General features: G+C 44.2%; 2 protein-coding genes across 2 annotated transcripts in view; one reads left to right on the top strand and one right to left on the bottom strand.

Moving 5' to 3' along the window:
- CMSS1 (cms1 ribosomal small subunit homolog) overlaps positions 1 to 13,505 on the top strand; it is a 477,754-nt gene that overhangs the window by 17,925 nt on the left and 446,324 nt on the right. The window lies entirely within an intron of this gene.
- Positions 1 to 13,505, bottom strand: part of FILIP1L (filamin A interacting protein 1 like) — a 347,454-nt gene that overhangs the window by 10,181 nt on the left and 323,768 nt on the right. The window lies entirely within an intron of this gene.

Genomic DNA, 13,505 nt, shown 5'->3' on the forward strand with positions numbered 1-13,505 from the left:
CAAGCAGGAAACAAAATTTCAGTTGCACGCTGTTCTCTTAAATCATCCAGCACAAAAAAACGAGGTTTGAGCGAAACTGCTTTCATGAAACAATTAACTGTGACCAAAGAGAACCTTGCCAGGTGACGTCACTGGGTGCACTAACTCAGAGCGAGTTGCCTGATGTTAGCCTAATGTGAAAAATTCGCACCACAAGGGGTAACCCCTTGTAAATGTGCTTTTAAAACCCAGGGGAAGAGTGAAATCAGAAGTGATACTTGAAGATTGGGTGGGATTTGAGTGCGAGGAAAGAACACGTCAGCATTGGTAGCACAGTAGGCGACGTGTTGGACTGCTATCTACAAGGCCCGCAGTTTGAACCCACCAGTAGCTGGCTCCTCAGGAGAAAGATAGGGCATCTAATCCAGTAAAGAGTTACAGTCTCTGAAACCCACAGGGCCAGTTCTACTCTGCCCTAAAGGGTCACCATGAGTCAGAGTTGACTTGATAAGTAGTGAGTGGTGAGGGTATGTCCTAAGTAAGTAAGGCAAGAGATGGGGTGGCCATGGTAGACATTATGGACTTTGGCCTCTAGTGAATGGTAAGACTGTGATTGTGGGAGGGAGGGAGGGAGGGAAGGAGGGATATGTGAGTGCAGCTGGAGAGTTGTCATGATCAGAACTGTGTTTTAAGCTGCCCACAACAGGAGAAAGAGTGATTAGAGGGAGAGGAGGGGGCAAATGTTGAGTGTTGATTGCTTTACAGCACCGTCTATAGCAATCTGGACTTGGGTAGCAGCATAGATTAAAAAAGAGGAGCCAGAGAAAGAAATCGCAGGCCAGAGGGGCTGATTAGGACAGGCAGGCACATGGAAAGTAGAGAGTGGTGGACCATCCCCAGAAGTAGGGCCAAGAACAGCTCAGCAGACCCAGTGAGGGATGGATACTTGCTGACTTTGACGTTCCACGTGCAACTGTTCAGACGGTCTTGAAAAGCTGGAGATGCTGCTTTGAGGATCATCACAGAGACGTTGTGATACTGCTCCAGGTGTGGTACCTGACCCGCCACCCTTTACTTCCACATCCCCATTCCAGAGCCTGAGAGGGGAGTTTTTCCAGGCCTTGCCTTGTGCCCAGAAGGCCATCAGCCCTGACAGACTGGTAAAAGTGTAACTGGTCCTGAGAATACTGGGCTGTTGGCACAGTGGGTTCCACGTTGAGTTGCTACCCACAGGCCTGTCAGTCCCCCCTCAAGAAAAAGATGAATGTTTATGCTCCCATAAAGCTTTACAACCTCGGAAACCCTAAGGGACAGTTCTACTCTGTCCTATACAGTCACCATGAGTCAAAACCAACCTCATGGGAGTAGATTTTGAGAACAGGCTCCTTTACGGAGGCATTTTCTTCCCATTACTCGAACAGTGCACAGTGACTGCTCAGGGGAAAGGAAATTGTGCCGCTGTTCTCCAGTGACTGAGCTGGCACCTCGGCCATTGTGTCTGAGCCTCATAGACGATGACATAAACCTGGACTGGGCCATCTGCCATGCTGCCATGCTTTACTCCAGAGGTGGGCATTAAGGACAGGGTGCCCCCCACATTTCCTTCCTCACTGGTAGTCTGAGAAAGACTGGAATAGAGCCATAGTTGATAGGTCCAGGCCGAAACATAAAAAGGAAATGATTGTCCATTGTTCTTCTCGTCCTTTCGTTGCCCTTAGAAACTCAAATCAGCGGCCTCGACAGCCTTTCCTGTGTTGTAAACCCCTTGAAGCAGGCATGGGGAGCTGTTTAGATTTTAGTATGAGGATTCGGGGATTATGAGTGCCTTGATTGCAGTGAGTTTGGTGGCCTTTTGCTTTTATGAATTCATCTAACTTTTTCATATTTTCCAAAATTTTGGTAGTAGATGGGTATTCCATGGGGGTGCAGAGGTTAAAGCAGTCAGCTGTTAACCCAGTGACTGGGCAGTTTGAATCCACCAGCTGCTTCCCTGAGAATTCTGGCCTTGGAAACCCTATGGGGCTGTTCTACCTACTCTGCCCTACACGATCACTGTGATTTGGAATCAACTCCATTTGGTGGATTTTAGATATTTGTTATTTTCATAATCAAAAAATATGTAAAACGTGGAGCTGCTTATCGTATGTCACAGGAGCTCTGGTGACGTAGTGGGTTACACAGTGAGCTGGGAACTGCAAGGTCAGCAGTTTGAACCCACCAGCCACTTCTCGGGAGAAAGATGTAAGCTCTTGGACATCCACGGGGCAGTTCTGCTGTGTCCTACAGGGTTGCTAGGGGTCAGAATTTACTCCATGACTGGGTTTGTTACAGTGAGAGAGGCCTTCTCAGCTTGACCCCCCATTTACCCTCTCCCTGTCAGGTGTTTAGACGTTGCTCCCTTTGTGGACCCTTTGGTGATCTCTGATATTTAGTAACGTCTGTCTATAAAATGGCAAGCTGCAGATTTTGCAGTTTTATGTGATTTCTAAACTAAAGCTTTTGCCGATTTGTGTGACTTCAGAACTGACCCATCATGTTAAATGTAGACAAGAACACCATTTGAAGTCGGAAGAGGAGAAGGAATCTAGCTGTGGGTGCTTAGAGAGGAGAAAACCAAACCGCTGACCCACCGATAGGGTGGGTGTTTTGAGCGGTTTCGAGTGGCTGCTTGACGTGAATTTTTGTATGTTCGCTTAAAGTGGAGACTATGTACCTTAGAGGCTTTCCTTTGAAACTGCAGTTTTTAGATGCTTTCTTGGCTTGTGTTGTTGTAATCCTGAATCAGGATTAACTAGGATTAACAAAGTTAAACTCGAACACGTCTTCCCCGGAGCTGGGAAGCAGTGCTTGTTTAAAAAAGAATAATTTTTGAGAATATCATTCTTTCCCTATTAAGTTATGATATTGACTGAGAGGTGGTTATATTCCATTAGAGTATACCATATAAGGAGATTTTTCTAGGCTGCTGCAAAGTCCCACCCTCTCTGGGCTGAATTGGTGGTGCCTGCTTTTAAGCAGCTAGACATTGATTTAGGAACCCTGGTGGCATAGTGGGTTACCTGTTGGGCTGTCAGCCGCAAAGTCAGCAGTTCCAACCTACCAGCCGCTCTCGGGAGAAAGACAAGATTTTCTACTCCAGAGAGTCACGGTCTTGGAAGCCCACAGGAGCAGTTGTATAGGGTCTCTGTAGAGTCCGAATCAACTTGATGGCAGGGAGAAATTTTTTTTTAGTAAAGTTGTGAGTTGGATACGCCTTGGGCAGCTGACCTTGTGGTTTGCTCTGGTTGTTCAGCCCACCAGCCATTTCGAGGGAGAAAGATGAGGCTCTGTTCCCATAGAGACCTACAGTTTCGGAAACCCTACTGCTACGATTGATAGCAGCCAGAATTGACATGATGACACTGGGCTTGGTTAGATCTTGAGGCCTTTTTTGAAGGTATTGAGTCATTATCTGGAGTCCCTGGGTTAACATGCTTGGCTGCTGACCCCAAGCCCAGAAGTTCCAGTCCACCCTGTAATGCCACAGATGGCCTAGTGATCTACTGAAAAATCAGCCATAGAAGTCTACATGGAGCAGAGTTCTGCTCTTGACAACTAGGGGGTCACCATGAGTCCACATCAACTGTAACAGTTAGAGTTGCTAAGATGTATATGGCTGTGATGTACCCAGGGGTCGTGTTCACTAACACCTGATGCTTTCTTTCACTCCAGCTGCCCCAGATGCCAATCTGGCAGGAATCTTCTATGTACACACTGAGGGGCCATCCAAGCTCATGTTTCATGCTTGGCATTTGTTAGGAGTGGGATAGGGTCCCTGAGTACAAAACAAAACAACACAAACTCACTGCTGTGGAGTCCATGCTGACGCATAGCGACCCCCTGTGCGTTTCTGAGACTGTTAACTGTTTACAGGAGTAGAAAGCCCAGTCTTCCACGGCGCTGCTTGTGGTCTCAAGGTGCGAAGTGCTAATCCTGTGGATTGAAGCCCACTGCATACCCACTACACCACCAGGGTCTGTCTAACAAGACTCTTGCTTCTCTTTAGTTCTGCTTTCCCCCATCTGCTACCCTGAGCACCATCCTTGGGGTAAGCCTTCTCCACATCTGGCCTCGTTTGGGACTTGGTTTCTCACATTCATTATCTCTTGGTGCTCAAGTAATGGCTTCGGGGAAGTGGGACGAACTCAGGGAAGAGAGAGGCAACTCACTCTCAGCTGTGGTGATCTTGGGAGGTTTCAGAAGAAATGAGGCTGGAATTCAGGTGATGGAAAGTGAGAACTCTATCCATGTAGAGGAGTTGGGAGGAGGAAGGGCTGATCGGGGGCATTCTGGATATTCTGGTGCCAGTGGCCGATTTGTGAGGCAGAGCACAGGGAGCGAGAGGAGAGGATTGAATGCAATTTATTGTGCTTTCTTCTGCCTGAAGTGGCTTCTCCGTACAGCGTCATGGAAAGAGGTTGAGACAGTGGAGTCAGACCTGTGTTCACCCCTCTGTTTTGTCACTGACTAGTGGAATGGCCTAGAGTAAATTCTCAGAATTAAAAAATTTTTATCTCCAAAAATTGTGATTATATCTACTTTTTAGTGTTGAAAAAATTTAACGAAATTCTGTTATATGAACATATTAGCTTTCTCCTTGTTCTTTTACTTTCCCTAACTGCCCATGAGCCTTCTGTGAGAACACAGACCTCTCTCCCGCTCAGAGCCCTCCGAGCCTGGCCTGGCCAGGCCCTCTCAGCTGTGCTATCCTGTGCTGCTTGCTGTTTCTCAAGTGACCTCACACCCCTGCTTTTCTGGGCATCCTCCTTGTCTCCCTCTGTCCCAGACCACCCTCATCCTCCATGCCCAGCTCAAATTTCATCCACTTCTGAAACCTCATGCCTTTCCCCAAACCAGAGCCAACCAGCTCCTCCAAGTCCTATAGTGGAGCACTTCACCGACTATATAGTCCCTTTTCTAAGTTATGTTTCTAAGTACCTTTTAAGGTAGACCTCAACTCCTACCTTACATTCCAAATCTTCCATCTTCACAGTTGTCTAGACAGCAGTCAGCAGTATTGGATGCTGGCAAATCAATATTTGTCAGTGCATTCTTGTAGGTGATTTGTGCAGGAATGTATTCTAATAGAATTAATTCAAGCCTGTGGTAGCTTTTATACATGGGGAATTGAAACTCCTTAGAGAGAATGCTTTAGAATGGTTAAAACAGTAGAGAGGGATTTTTATCTCTTTAAAATTCTTTTGAACCCTGCTGAAACCCCTTCTTCCCATTTATTCCCTCTCACTGAGGCAAACATAGTTAATTGTCTAGATTTCTCTCTCTCTCTCAAAGGCATGCGAGAAATGGGCACCTCATCCAGAAGTCTAGTGTATATTTGTCTCCAATAAAGGTCCCATTTTTTAAGCAAGGTGTATCAATACATCTGCGAATGTTTAAATATACATGTGCCCTCAGCTAGCTTGTCAACTCTTGGGGCAGGTTGTTAAATTGGCTTTACGGCTTCTTTTTAGTCTGATTGAAGATTCCTGTGTGCGCACCAGGCAGGGAGTGTGCAGGAAGTCGTCACAATTTTCCCACGGCAAGTGAGGTAAAAGAGGAATTGGTTTATAGAGTCTGTTTGTAGGACCATATCACGAATTGCTGTTCTCTTCCTGTGGCAATTTGGCCCTCTCTCTCCTGCCCCCACTCCTTGGAAATATTTGGCAGTGTCTGAAAATTTTTTCTTTTGATGGCAGAGGGCGTGGGGGTCAGAGTTGAGACATTTTTGTTTGACACAATTGAGAGGATGCTGGTTGGTAGTGGTTAGAGATGCCCTTAAGCACCCTGTAGCTCATGGGCCACCCCAACAACAAAGACTCTCACCCAGCCCGAAATGGCAATAATGCCAGGACTGAGAAGCCTTGTTCCAATGGACAAAGCGGATACAGCAAGGGTTAAAAGAAGTGAACTCCTAGACTCTCAGACATTTTTTAAGACTACAGGGTAGTTATGACACTTTCCTTCCTCTGTCTGAGGAAAGAGAAATTGAATGTCAAGATTCTGGAGGGAAAGAAGGTCATGAAATAACTGTCCGGCTTATTTATATCCCAAACTTGTTTCTTTCCAAAGGGATGCTAAATGATTACAGGAGAGTTGGCAAGACTTAGAATTTTCAAAAGTCACTGGCAGTCAGAATTAAACACGATCTTAGAGATCATCAAGTCCAGTTCTCTCATTTCACAGAGCTTTAGTGCTTTGCGTTGGGCCTCAAGGCTGACTTGAAAAGCTTTGGCCTAGAACCTGATCGTCCCCCCCTTCCCCCCCAGTATTCTTCTATGGCCCTCCTTAACCTCCAGTTTACTAGTAGACATTTCAAGTCTGTCACTTAATGACATGTTGTCTAGTACCCTTGTTTCTTAGCTCACTTTCTTGCCCCCTTCATACTCCCTTTAAGAACAGAGAGTCTTTTTGGTGATGTAGTGAGTTAAGTGAAGACAGAGCACTTACCACAAGATTGGAGGTTCAAACCCACCAGCTGCTTCTCAGAAAAAAGTGAAGCTACTTGGTTCTGTGAAAGGATTACAGCCTCCGAAGTCCCTAGGAGCTGTTCTAGTCTGGTCTGTAAGTCGCAGTGAATCACAGCAGTGAGTTGGCTTCTGTGTCTGGGAAAACCTGCCTCATTGTTGGGCAAGAGGTGGGCAATTCAGTATGTCATGATCAATGGATTCATCAGTTGATGTGAAAAAGGGAAGATGCAGCATGCCACAGAGCCAACCGCGCGAGGGACATGTCACCTAGAAAAAGCACCTTCACCCTCCTTGGTGCTGAAGGAGAGACAGAAAGAGCAGCCCTGTTGATCTCTGGGGTCTACATTTACATACAGATTGCTAGTTATTCGAACATGACTTCACCTTTAAGGAACAAAATTTTGCAGCAGGAAAATAAAAGAGGGAGTGTGGAAGTCTCCACAGGAGTCCCCGGGTTAGGCAAATAGGTCTCAAGGAACTCAGCTGCTAACTGAAAGGTCAGGGTTTTGGATCTACCCAGACAAGGAAGGAAGACCTGGTGATTTTCTTTGGAGAAATCAGCCATTGGAAGAAGCCATTGTGAGTGGGTGAGGGGAGACGTTGGACGGTGTGAGGTATAACATAATAATGTATAAATTATCAAGGGTTCATGAGGGAGGGGGGAGCGGAGTGGAAAAATGAGCTGATACCAAGGGCTCAAGTAGAAAGCAAATGTTTTGAGAATGATGATGGTAACAAATGTACAAATGTACAAATGTGCTTGACACAATGTATGTATGTATGTATGGGTTGTGATATGTATGGATTGTGATAAGAATTGTACAAACCCCCAATAAAATGATTAAAAAAAGAAAAAAGCCATTGTGACTGATGTGCTGCTAATAAATTGTACACCCATGAAAAGCAGAATTGGGAAAAATTGCGTGATAGACATATTTACAATGATTTTTAAAGTAGAAATGTAAAGAGAGTAGGCTGAGGCTGCTTATGCAGTCATATGGGATTTGGTTCTTTGTCTTAAAGTTTGAGGTCATTGTTTCCAGGGACATCCCAGTTAATTGGCCTAATGTGCCTATGGTTTCTGCCCCCAGCTTCTCTGTGCATGGGGTTTTGAAACCTTGCAAGCAGCCACTCCAGGGTACAGCAATCGGTCTCTGTTCACCTGGAACTGCAGAGGAAGGAGAGGCCTGGCGTGAGGAGGAAATGGCATGTGTGGCTAATATCTCTGTGAACAACTGCTCCCTTTGCCATGAGACCTGAAGAATGGGTGGTGGCTAGCTACCGTTACTGAACTTTTGGATCAAAGATTATACAGAAGAATCCTGATCAAAAGGGGACAAATGTAGAACAGATTCTCGCATTCTTATGGAATCCAGCCTTTCTGGAATCATGGAAGCAAGATAAAACCCTGAAACTACTGCACTAAAATAAGCTTTTTAATCTTCAAACTTAAACCAAAAATAGGCCCTAAAATCATTTAAAAAAACAATAGTTCCAAAAAAATACCTATTTTTACTTAACTAGTAAAGAATGTTGGCCTTGTGTATTGTGCTCTTTTAAGGTGGGCCTCAATGGGATGAAACTGACAACTTATTTTAATGGGAAAGGAAGGTGAAAATGAATTCATTCCGTATGTAGAAATTGTTGAATTGGTGTATGTTCTGCTGTGCATGTCTCAACAGTAAAATCAAGTATAGACATAGAAAATGAAAGAAAACCCGATGAGTCACAGTTCTACTAACACACGTTGGGGCACACTCAGTTGATTTGTGTCGAAATTGAATCACAGTTGGTAGTTGGTATCAGGTACCAAACTAAAACCAAACTCACTGCCATTGAGTCAATTCTGACTCACAGTGACACTACAGAACTGCCCCCTGTGAGTTTCCGAGACTGACCATTTATGGGAGGAGAACCGAGGATGGACTGGTGTTTAAGAACTTTGGACCTTGCAGAAGACAGCGTACCTTGTAACCTTCTCCACCAGGACCATTGGCATATTTGTGTGTGTGTGTGTGTGTGTGTGTGTTTGTGTGTGTAAGGGGCTTACTAAATTAACAAAGCTTCCACGAATTTGCCTCAAATATCAGATACATTTATTTATCTTGACCAGTGACTGACAGTGAAATTTAAAAATGAGACAAGAGGATTATCTCTGGGCTGACTACAAGACCAAAGGTTGGGCAGGAATATGCTATTATGGCAATGTTGTGAGTGTAAAACCTGGTGTCCTGATGGAATGGTGACAGATTTGTAAGTCCTGCCATGTGAAGGGTGTTAATTCATTATCAAATTAGAAAGTACTTACGAGGAGTTGGCTGGTTAACTTGTGGAACCTCCTGAAGGATTCTGTGCCCTGCAGTGTTGCCTTTGGGAGAAAGCCTGCTCCGATGTGTGTGCACAAAAGGCTCACCTTCTTGATAAAGCTCCAAAAAGTAGAAAACGCCTATCAACTGGAAGGCAGAGTGTTTGGAGTTTAAGCTAAATGAAAATGAATTCAAAGGGGGTTTTAAGGTTTGGAAAAGTTAGTAAATCACTTGCCTTCCTCACATTTGCCTCACTACGACTTTAGGTGAATGGAGCACTTTGTTTTGGTTCACCTAACCTGCTCTCTTTAATGTGTGTTCTGGAACAGCTCCAAGACAGGCTGTAGGGTTAAATTGAGGGCCTGGGAATCTGGGAGAGAAACAGCTGTAGGTGTCAGGTGGCCTGCCACGTTAGAGAGCTGGGGACATCCCCACACAATAAAATGGTAGTTCTGAGAGTTTCCTTTTGAATGTTAAGAAAACGTGGGGGAGTGAGTCTTCCTTGGTTTGGGATGCCAGCCACTTGTTAGGTACCATTGAGTCACAGGGACAGAACAAAGCATTGCCCATTCCTGCGTTGTCCTCAGCTGTTCTTATGTTCAAGCCCATTGTTGGAGCAGCTCCATCAATTCATCTTGTTGGGGGCCTGACCTACTTTACCAAGCATGATTTCCTTCTCTAGAGACTGGTCTCTCCTGACAACATATCCAGAGGACGTGAGACCAAGTCTCACTGTCCTTACCTCTTAGGAGCATTCTGGCTGTCCTTCCAAGACAGATTTGTTTGTCTTTTGGCAGCCCACAGAGCTTTCAGTATTTCTCGCCAGCACCATATTTTAAATGAATCAGTTCTTCTTAGGTCTTCCTTACTCAGTGTCTAGCTTTCACATGCATAGGAGGTAATTGAAAATACCATGACTTGAATCAGGCATACCTTAGTCCTTAAAGTAACCTCTTTGATGTTCAACACTTTAAAGAGGTCTCGTGGAGCATATTTTCCCATTGTACAATGCATCAGTTGATCTTTTGATTGCTGCTTCCATGGAAAAATCCTCAACAGCTTCTATCTTTACTCCAGTTATCATGATGTGACCTATTGGTCTAATTTTAAGGACTTTGGTTTTCTTTACATTTAGGTGTAATCCATACTGAAGGGTGTAATCTTGATCTTCATCAACAAATGTTTCAAATTCTCATTAAGCAAGCAAGGCTGTTATCTACATATCATGGGTTAATAATGCTAACCACCAGAGGGCGACATAGTCCCAGTTCCTGGACAGGTGTAATTCATCCTGTTGGCATGGGGCTACCCTCTGGACCCATTTGCCAATGCGTATCACTACAGAAACTCCTGAAGGGATGAAATCCCAATTTTATTGGGCAGAAAGCATGTTAAGATGCAGATTCTGGAGTCATAGTCCTCTGAGCTTCTGAATTGATAGCTCTGGATGGGGATTCTCATACAGATGTCCTGGACTTTGAGAAAAACTCTTCTTAAAAAGTTTGGGGCATGCATTTTTACCTGTTTGTATCTTTTCTCTTGGGATTGCAAGGCAAAATAATTATATTGAAGGGGAACAAAATGAAAACCTTACTAGCAGAAACTAAGATGCAGGGAAACCAGGGTGTTAGTTTAGAGACCTTCTTCTCCTGCCTTTGTCTTACAGGTTTCAAAGGAGACTCACTTTGCAAAGATTCAGAATGAAGAAGTTACTAAAATCATGTTTTTATTTCAAGTCATAAGTGAGTAAAAAACATACAATCCTTATGCTATAAGCATCTAAGTATTTATTCTGTCCATATAAGGGCCATCTCCCAACATTCCTAATTTTAGCCATCGAGTGCCATGGAGACCCGAGAAGAACAAAATGTCTTCATTGGGAAACAGCTGTAGACACTCTGAGTAGAGTTCTACCATCCTGCCACCTGCCTGAACAAGTCTGGCAACTTCCTTTTTATTTGCAATGTTCCCACTGTAGCAGTGCACCCTACCCTGTTCTTCCAGTAATGATCATTTATTTTTACTAGTACTTCTGGAGCACAGTAGGCCCCTGTAGGGGAAAGTTCTGCCATTGCTTAGAGATGGAAGGAGAAAGGTGGCCAAATCATTCAATCTATGATAAGATGGATGCTATAGCTCGGAAAGTTACAGAACTGTGAATAAAATGAAACTTGGTTCTGAGGTTGGAACTTTGGCCAATGAGATTGCAGATAACATTTTTTCAAATGTACGTGAAAACGATTTATCTTCCAGAGGCCTCTCTTGGGCCTCCCTCGACGCTCAAGAATGCACGCCTCCATCCACCCAGGATGCTGCTGCTGTCTCTGTCTCATAAGAGATTTCCCCTCATCTCTTCCTCTGTCCTTCCTGGGTTTTCAAGGCTCTTCTGTGATTATATGTGAATGTGGAGGAAGTTCTGTAACCTCCCAAACACACAAAACACACATACACTTTAAAATGTATGTAAGAAGTTATTTTTAAGATTAAAGGGCAAAAAAACTAGTGTGTGTCACGTGTTAGTTTACTGAAAAGTGCAGGTGTTTATTCAGTAGTGATGCCATCTTTACCATGAACTAAGTTGTTAATTTGACGTTGCTCCTGCCCTTTATTTTGATGCAGATCTGAATGATCCTGAAGGGGAATCCTCCCAGTACAGGCCCCTCCAAAGAGAGGGAATCACTGGCGGTTCTGTAACAGTGGCAGTTCCGTTACCATCCAGCAATGTCAGATTACCCACTTGGAAAGTCTCTTTATGGTTCTGCTCCGAGGCAGATGATGCAGTGGGACCCTGTGCATTATAATGGTGGAGCCACAGGCCTTTACTGTCAACTCATACTGAGCCTACAGGACAGGGTAGAACTGCCCCTGTGAGTTTCCAGGACTGTAATTATTTACGAGAGTAGAAAGGCCCATCTTTCCGTCTTTCTCCTGAGGAGTGGGTGCTGGTTTCGAACTGCTGACCTTTTGGATCACAGCCCAATGCTTGACCCCCTATGCCACCAGGGCTCAGTTAAGAGTAGGAAATTGAATCCTTACCAAACAAATGGGTTCATGAATAGCCCAGAGTTTCCCATCTTGGATTCGTTACAGGTGTGCCAAGAATGAGCTCCCTCTGCCCTGGGCTGCCTGGAGGCAGTCAAGAGAGGTCTGTACTGATCGGAATCCATTGGTCAGTCATCGCAATCTGATGGATACGGCTTCATCCCTTTTCCTGTTTGTGCTAGTCTGTAACAAAGGTTGGGAAGCACAGGGCAGACTTTGTTCTTAAATGCCTTCTAGTTTCTTTTGTTGTTAATTTTCTGACCAGTTGATCACTGCCCTCTGAAACTCAGTGTGGACCTTCTCTTGATTTTTGTCTGGAGAAAGATCTCATGCAATAGCATTGTTAAGGTCTACTTTGACGGGCACAAGATGAAGTGTGTAGTTCTTTCTAAACTTCCAGGTCAAGGTGGCTTAAAAATAGTTTTGAAAAACACTCAGACCATCATGTATTTTGTCATACAGTTGGGTCACTGCTGATTCCCAAGACAAATGTGTTTAAACAGAAGCTTCCTCATTCATCAGCAGCCTCAGCGAGAACTTAATGGTGATGCAACCCCACAGCGCTGGTGTTGCAGTTCATCACCATGGAAGTGTTTCTGTCAACAAAGCCTTGCTTTGCTATCATGAAATTGATTTTGCAGGGGGAAAGAGCATAATCGTGGAAGATTCCTTTCACTTTCGAAGATCTTCACAAGTTTGCCTGAGTGTCTAAATGAATGGTGCTTACGAATCAATAGCTGACAACAAAACTGACTGTACCAAAGTCACATTTAAAGGGCAGGAAAAGGGAAAATGGCAATGAGCTACTTTTTTTCTGAAATCATCTCTTTGGAATGTGGCTTAGGGACCAGATTGGTAATTTAAAACGTTCCTGAGAGCTGATGTTCTCTGCTCCAGAAGGCTGTGTTATGCTCACGGAGCCCCCGATCTAGGTATGACTTTTTCTATGAGGCTTTTCTGATGTAATGTGTTACATACCTTGTGAATTCGTAATACATCTATTATAGTACAGCAATAGTTGAAGAAGAAATTCATGGTACAGTTTCCCTCAACAACCAACCAACCCCAAACCCTGCTTATACTAGTGTTCCTATCTTTCATTTTTATTTGCTTATTGAAAACCTTAAAAAATCCAGTACAAATAAATCGTAGTATGCTGAATGCAGGGCCACCTCCTGACCAAGGAGGCATTTACATTAAGTAATTCAAACTGTTTTAGGAACCAATTTGGGAGATGGTAAAAGGACGACATTCTTGCTTTCTTAGAGGTCAGAGCTAGTGGCTGATACCAGGTTTGGATGTAGACATACTGAAGCGCTTGATTGTCAAGGGAACTCCTACTTCTCACTGCGTTTTCCCAGGCTGCCTATCACAGCTGCAAACTGTTTAGTTCACTAATAGGTTCTCACATGAAGAACATTATTTAATACCACTTTATCCAGTTATTTTTTAGTGGACATTGACTAAGCACCTGCTATATGTCAAGTTCTGTGCCAGACACCAGGGACATTAAGACATATCCATGTAGGTAGTTAATTTGCTTTTGAGATACTTTGAAATCAGAAGCATGGATTTTGATATATTTGAATCACCTCCTCCTCAAACATATGACAGAAAGTTGACTGTTGGGGGGAAGCAGGGCCTGAGGTTGAGGTTATTGGTGTGTGTGTGT

Source organism: Echinops telfairi, unplaced genomic scaffold (genome assembly GCF_000313985.2).
Source record: "Echinops telfairi isolate 266 unplaced genomic scaffold, ASM31398v2 ScPeMD7_6;HRSCAF=24_1, whole genome shotgun sequence".
NCBI lineage: Eukaryota > Metazoa > Chordata > Mammalia > Afrosoricida > Tenrecidae > Echinops > Echinops telfairi.